Source organism: Mus musculus, chromosome 16 (genome assembly GCF_000001635.26).
Source record: "Mus musculus strain C57BL/6J chromosome 16, GRCm38.p6 C57BL/6J".
NCBI classification, from domain to species: Eukaryota; Metazoa; Chordata; class Mammalia; order Rodentia; family Muridae; genus Mus; species Mus musculus.
The window spans coordinates 76,994,957-77,002,328 of NC_000082.6; positions in this window are offsets into that span (position 1 = coordinate 76,994,957).

Consider the following 7,372-nt stretch of genomic DNA (forward strand, 5'->3'; position numbering starts at 1 on the left):
TTGAGAGGAATGGTTATTTCCTGGGTTTTTAGATGAGCTTGATTTAAGAACAAAGTGCTTGTGTGTTAGGTAGGTCCCATAAGCACTGTGTATCTTAATTGAGAAAAATAGTTAATTTGCATCGCATAAATTGTGCCGGTGGATGGGTAAGGTTAAAGAAATGTAGACATCATGAGATGCTCTGAAAGCGTTGAGATCCTAGCACAGAGGCACTGCCATGGACAACTGAAAGTACACAGTGTATGCTGTCAATATTTCCACTAATGTCTGCAACTTGTGAAAATATGTGAATGTTTTTATGTATATATAATAACCCCATTTGTTTCATATTTAACTATGTATGATATTCCCCTTTGGAGGAAAATGAAGGGCTTGGATAAAAGATATATTCTTATCTTTATAGCCCCTTATATTAAAAATAATTCCTCTTATGTACATGTATCACATATTACACATGATACATAATATACAGCATATACAGACTATTAAATAAAGAAAAAGAAGGATATAATGTATATAAGGTCACATTTTTCTCTGGATACTGTATCCTTATGTACAAAAAAAAAAAGAGTATGACATTACAAATAGAAAGAAAGAAAGCTTGTAGTTATAACTGTCCCTAGAAAGAAATAAGGAATGGAGAAAAGAAATGTTTGCATCCTTTTAAACTTTAAAAATTTGTGACCTGGGAGGTGAGAGACTCTCAAGACTCAAAGGGAGGGAGGGACCTTAGATGAAATGCCCGACAGTTGGGAGAAGGAACTTGTAGAGTCCACCTCCAGTAGAAAGACAGAACATCAAGAGGAGGGATGGGAATGCCATCACACAGTCAAAATCTCTGACTCATAGTTGTTCCTGTCTAAAAAGAAGTACAGGGACAAAAATGGAGAAGAGACTGAGGGAAAGGAGGTTCAGTGACTGGCCATCTCAAGAGGATGCTCCAAAGACTGACACTATTACTGAGGTTGTACTTACAGACAGGAGCTTAGCATGGCTGTTCTCTGAGATGCCCACCAAGCAGCTGACTTGAGACAGAAGCAGATACTTACACCAAACCAATGATCTGAAGTCTGGGACCCCTGTAGTTGAATTAGGGAAAGACTCGAAGAATCTGAGGAGGGTTATCTCCTAGGAAGGCCAACAGTCTCGACAAACCTGGAACCCCAAGATCTTTCAGACATTGAGCTACCAACCAAGCAGCATACACTAGCTGGTCTGAGGCCTGGACACATATACAGCAGAGGACTGCCTGGTATGTCATCAATGAGAGAAGATGCACCTAACCATTGAAAGACTTGAGGCCTCATGGAATGAGGAGGTCTGGTGGGATATGTGAGGGAGTATAGTTAGACTATGAGAGAAAGGCAGGACATGTACTAATTCCATCCGACAGATGTAAAGACTACTCTTAATTGTAGCTGAATAAATTGTCAATATCTCAAATCAAATGTACAGGCACACTAATATACCTATCATAATGACTTAGTAAATACTCATCGAAGAAGACAGTAACTCTTTTAGTCTAGTGTCATAGAGGGGACATAGGCTGACTGAAAGGAGGGAGGAAGATTTTAGAATAATGTCTTACCTGCAAGGATTATTTGAAGATTATTTTGAAGATTATTATTTGAAGATTATTATTATTTTGAAGATTATTATTTGAAGATTATTAATCTGAAGGATTATTTGTGGGGACATCTTCTTAGAGATAGGAGAGGAGGAAGAGGATGAGGAGTTGTTGGAAGGCAGAACGTGAGGGGGATAATGACTGGAGTATAAAAAAAGATTAAAGGTGAGAGAGAGAGAGAGTTTGTTTATGTGTGTAATGCATTTAAATTTTTAAAAATAAAGTTTAAATAAGTAAAAATTTAAGTAAATCACATGGATGGTGGAGACCCATCTGTGCTGAATGAGATTGTCTAGGTCCTAGCTAAAGTAGTTGAAAACATAGAAATTTAACTTCCATTTGGCCCTTGCTGAACAGTTTCTTTGGCTTCACAGTTAGGTGTTTTCTCTTATGTAGGGGAAGGCGTGGCAGTAAAAATAATTCTAGCTGAGGCAGCAGGACACAATTGGTCATGTGCATCTGAGGTCAGAAGCAGACAGATGAATGTTTGTCTCCTACTTACTTTCTTCTTTTTATTCAATCTGAAACCTTACTTGGTCCATAGGTTTTCTTATATTCTCAATTTGATATCTCTAGAAATATTCTCACATATGTGCCCAAAGGTGAGTATCCCAGCTGGTTCTATGTCCTGTTAAAGTTAAAAGCCAAGACAATCATCATGTGGTCCACGTGGCATTTTTCAAATTAACAAATCTTCCTTCATAAAGCATTATGGAGATAGACTTCCCCTGGAGGATATTACTCACTGCGTGGAAATGGTTAGACCAGAAATGGAAGGAATTTTCCATAGAAACTTCTTAAAATTAGAAGCAGTAGATAGAAAATTGCAGTATATATTCTAATCTTTAGAAAACAAGGCTTCATTGTTACAAACAATGGAAATCAGTTGTAGTTAAGAAAGTGTGCTGATATCTGATAGAGGGAAAAAAAGGAAAAGAAATGAAAAATGACTGGGAAGCTCCATCCAAAGAGATAATTTTCAGTGACCAGTACAGTCTATTACTATATCTCTAGTTAGATGAAGGAGATCACACTGAAAATTCTCATTCTCTAATTCCCACTGGGTTCTCACTCGCTCCCTACTATTCCCATTTCTAGAATGAAATTAAAACGATCTGTCTTTGCCTCACAAGCAATAGATGCTTTAGGTCTAGATAAGCATTTGATTAGTGCAATTTGTGAGGAATTCTTGAGAGCAAGGACCTAGAATTTTTGTCTTCTGCAGTAAGAGGAAAATCCTCTGCCACCAGGAGTCAGATTACTGATGCAAACTCGATGCTCAGATGTTTGACTGCCACCATTAACAAAACAGCCCTCTTCAATATTGTCACCCTTTAGAACTACGTTTAATTTGGTGGTATCCTCTTATTGTAGAACAGAAATAAATTTTGGATTGATATCAAAGCAGAGAAAGCAAGAGCATCAAAGTAAGGGTGGTTTTTGTTTTTGTTTTTGTTTTTGTCTTTGTTTTTTGTCTTTTGATTTTTAGCAATCATTACATAAAAGAAAAACAGAAAGTTTGTGGCTTCACAGAAGCTTGCTATATTTTTACTAACTGTTGTTATGTATATATTATTTATATAACAATTATGTATATTCTTGATATATTTTTTAAAAATGGAAAACATATTTGAAGATTAAATAGGAGCTTTTAATGTAAGACTAACATTACCATGACCTGTGCTGCTCTCTTCAAGAGCTGCGTAAACAAATTTTGAATCAATACTACATGATGTCTGCTCAATTCTTTTTCAAATAATACTTGCAGGTAAGACATTATTCTAAAATCTCCCTCCCTTCTTTAAGTCAGCTTATGTTACCTCTAAGACACTAGACTAGAAAGAGTTATTTTCTTCTTCAATGAGTATTTACTAAGTCATTATGATAGGTATATATTTTAGTGTGCCTGTACATTTGATTTGAGATATTGACAAGTTATTCAGCTACAATTAAGAGTACATTTTTACATATGTAGGATGGAATTAGTACATGTCCTGGCTTTCTCTCATAACCTGACTAGAAACAGTGAAATGAAGTGTACTCTACTTTCGTGTGAATTATATATAAAGAATAAAAATGTGAAGTTATTTCCATTGTTACATTAGAATTTCAGCAAGTGCATTTTTATTATCTGTATTGAATATTGACTTTCTATTATTTTTATCAAACATGTGGTATTTACTTACCAGAGCTAACTTCCACAATTGGACGACTATGAAACATTATGGCAACTCATAATAATATCATATGTTTAATTTGTCCTCTAACATTTCAAAGAACTCATCTTTGATTTTTTTCTTCAACAGGAGAAAAAGCAGAGCAGCATCCTCTATATAATTTTTCCACACACACACACTTCAACGTCTCTATTTTTCTAGATTTAAGCCTAGAGCTCAACTACTGTTTGGCTGGGACAAATAAGAATAAGAACGACATTTGATGCAACTTCTTTCTTTTAAGAATACTCTTTATATATTCTTTTACAACTTCTTACACATAGACAGTGAATCTTGACCATACCCAGTCTTAGTTCCTCAGTTCCCTTCTTTCCTCTGAGTCCCTAAGTACTTGCCCTCACATGTTCAGATTTTCTTTTCTTTAATTAACCCACTGAGCCCAAGTAGAGCTCTCATGCACATTTTTGTGGAGCCATCCATTAAAGCATGGGTGATCTATGAGTAACAGTTTCTCCCAACCAAAGTGGCTGCCTCTCCCTAAGCAACCATAAGATGCTAATAGCTGTTCACCTATGGGCAGAGCCCCAGGACCTCTCTCCCCTCCATCTAGATTATTTATTGGCTTAACCTATGCAAGCTATGTGCAAGTAACCATAGCTCCTCTGAATTGATGCCTTCGCGATCGGTGTCATGTCCAAAAGCAAGCATTTCACAGAATTCTTCTACATCTCATTTTTTTTCCTGCCCCATCCTCCAAGATGTTCTTTGAGCCTTGTAACAGTTGACATAAACTTTTCACTTAGGACTGAGTACTTAATCTAACTAATTTGAACTGTTATGGGTGTCTTCATTGACTACTTCCCACATCAAATAGGAGTTTCTTTGACCAAATGTGAGAGAATCACTAATCTATGGGTGTATTTAGAAGAAAGTTTAATAACATTTCTATTTAGTGAAACAACAGTGGAATTCCACCCCTCTCCAGGGTCATGAACTTTTAGGCTAGTTCTATAATAGTAGATATTAATGCCTTCCTGTGGAGCAGTCCTCATCTAATAATTATGCACTAATGCATTGATAGGCACATGTATCCTGCCAGGTAGTATTGTAGCATACAGCATCCATTTCAAGTAAGTATATTAATGGCTTTCCTCCTAAGCAGCCTGACTTCAGAAAAGACCATGAAAGTTAGACAATAGGGAAAGGGTTTTCTTGTTCATTTCATGATTGATTCTCTCCATCCTAAAACCAAAGTATATTTTGTCTTTAACAATAGGGTCTTACCAGGAGCAATTTGTCCTCTGAGAGGTTTCACCCAGCAACTCATTCAGAGAGATACAAAGGCCCACAGTCAAACAGTGGGTGGATCTTGGGGACTCTTATGGAAGAATAGGAAAAAGGATTGCAGCCATGAATGGGATAGGAAGACCAACAGACTCAGCTAACATGGACCCTTGGAGCTCTCAGAGTCTGAAACAACAACCAAAGAACATCCACAGGTTGGCTGTAGGCCTTCCTGAATATATGAAACAGATGTGCAGCTTGGTCTTCATGTGAGTCCCGAGCAACTGGACACTCTGAGGGAGAAAATGTACTACCGCACCTTTAACTACCAGCATGCCTGTCTACTTTATTATAACATTCATTCTACTCAAATTTCTTCAGAGATTTTTTTTCCTTAACAGAGAATTCTTGAATTTGCCACAGAGAAGAATTTCATGAGAAGATAGCATAAAGTCAAGTTGAAGTTCGTTAGGAAGATATTTTATACAATTAAGCATGATAGTTAATAGAAGGAGGATATGATAGGTGAAAAGGTTAGTACAAACCCAGAAATGGGTGTGGTCTTCCTAAGAAATAATCCTGCTTGAATGCTGCAATAGGATTCATTCACGATGGTGCGTCTTCTCAACTTTACAGAATTAGAACAACCCCAGCATAACTCCTCCCTTGTGTTCATAGAGGTGGAAGAACCCATGCACTGTGGGTGATTCCACTCCCTGCACAGAATTCCAAACTGTGTATGTGGAGGAAAAGGGCTAAGTGGTAGCATACATTCATGTCTCTTGCCTTCCTGTTTGTGGATGTGGTGGGACCAACTCCATTAATCTGTGCCACATTGACTTCGACATCATAATAGGTATCACCTTTGAACTATGAACCAGAATCAATATTTTCCGACTTTAGCTTACATCAGAATATATTATCACAGATACAGGAAAACAAGCTACACGATTATGTAAACAATTGTTTGGTGGTTCTCTTTCTGAGTTAGGACTCAAGAGGCTACAAAACCAAACCCTCTTTTCACACGGTTTTAGTTCTTGAGAATTCAAACCTGCTAGGGAAGAGATAGGTACAAGTCACAAGGATTAAGGCCCATCTTTTGCTGTAAACATGGCTTCTTATGAGAGGCTTTTGACAGTCCAGCTTTACAGCTAGGAAGAGAGAAAGACCACACTTATGGTCTTAAGCATAATTCATTGCTAATTTCATATTCTTATTTGAAACATATATATATAATGAATATTATTTTCATGGAGGGAATTTTCACAACAGACATTCTTATTTGTAATGGACTTCTGGATTCTCAGGTGGGAAGAAACTTCAGTAAGACTTTAGGCTGAGAATCACCTTTTCTTTGCTAAGCCCTTAGTTTTCCATGACTTTTGACAGTGACTAACTAGAAGCATGGAGATGTGCATAGCACTTAGCATCATTTAACAATAAACATATTTTATGAAAATATTTATATTTCATGAAAACAAACAAAAAACCAGTAGGAATGATACTGTTTTACATTTTTGCAAATGTCTATGAAATTCTCCAAGCTTCTTGTCCTTTCAATTGTTCTGGGCTGAAATATAGGGAGAAAATCTGCTATCACAGGTATCCAGTTGTGAGTGGCTGGGTCTTGCCAACCTGGGAAGAGTTTGAAGAATTCCGGCAATCCTTTAATCCCGTTTTAAGAATTTCTGCTGAAACTATCTAACATTGAAGATTTGAGTCCATGCAGACTCCTACCTGGGGTCAAACTGAAATAACAGATTGTGGGTGTGTGCCTTAGGGCAACTGGCTTCATTCTAACCCATTGCAGTTTCTCCCTTTTTGCGGAACGTCCTTAAGTCCAACTTCATAGGATGGCTATCAGAGTGAAATACTATTAAAGAACTTAGCACATGTTAGAGGAAATAATACGTGCACCACAGGCTGTTGACTGTATCACCTTGAAATGGAAACCTAGAATAGCTTTCCTAACTCACAAAGCAGCAAGGGCAATTTTGGAGATGATGTTGTGAAAAGTAGGGGGTTCTAAACTTAAACAAACAAACAAACAAACAAACAAACAGTGTGTAAACTGGGTTTATGGGCAGCCCATGTTCTCTCATGAAAAGTTGGGGCAGTTCTGACATAGTTACCACACATTCCTGGAGAAACTGGGAGTCTCTCTTAAGGTTCTCACTCTTATGAAGAAAAGGATGGATTCAGTAAGGAAGTTTAAGGATAATTTTATTAGAGTTTAAAAGAAAAACTCCATAGCAGGCAATCTGTAGATGTTGTCATCCAG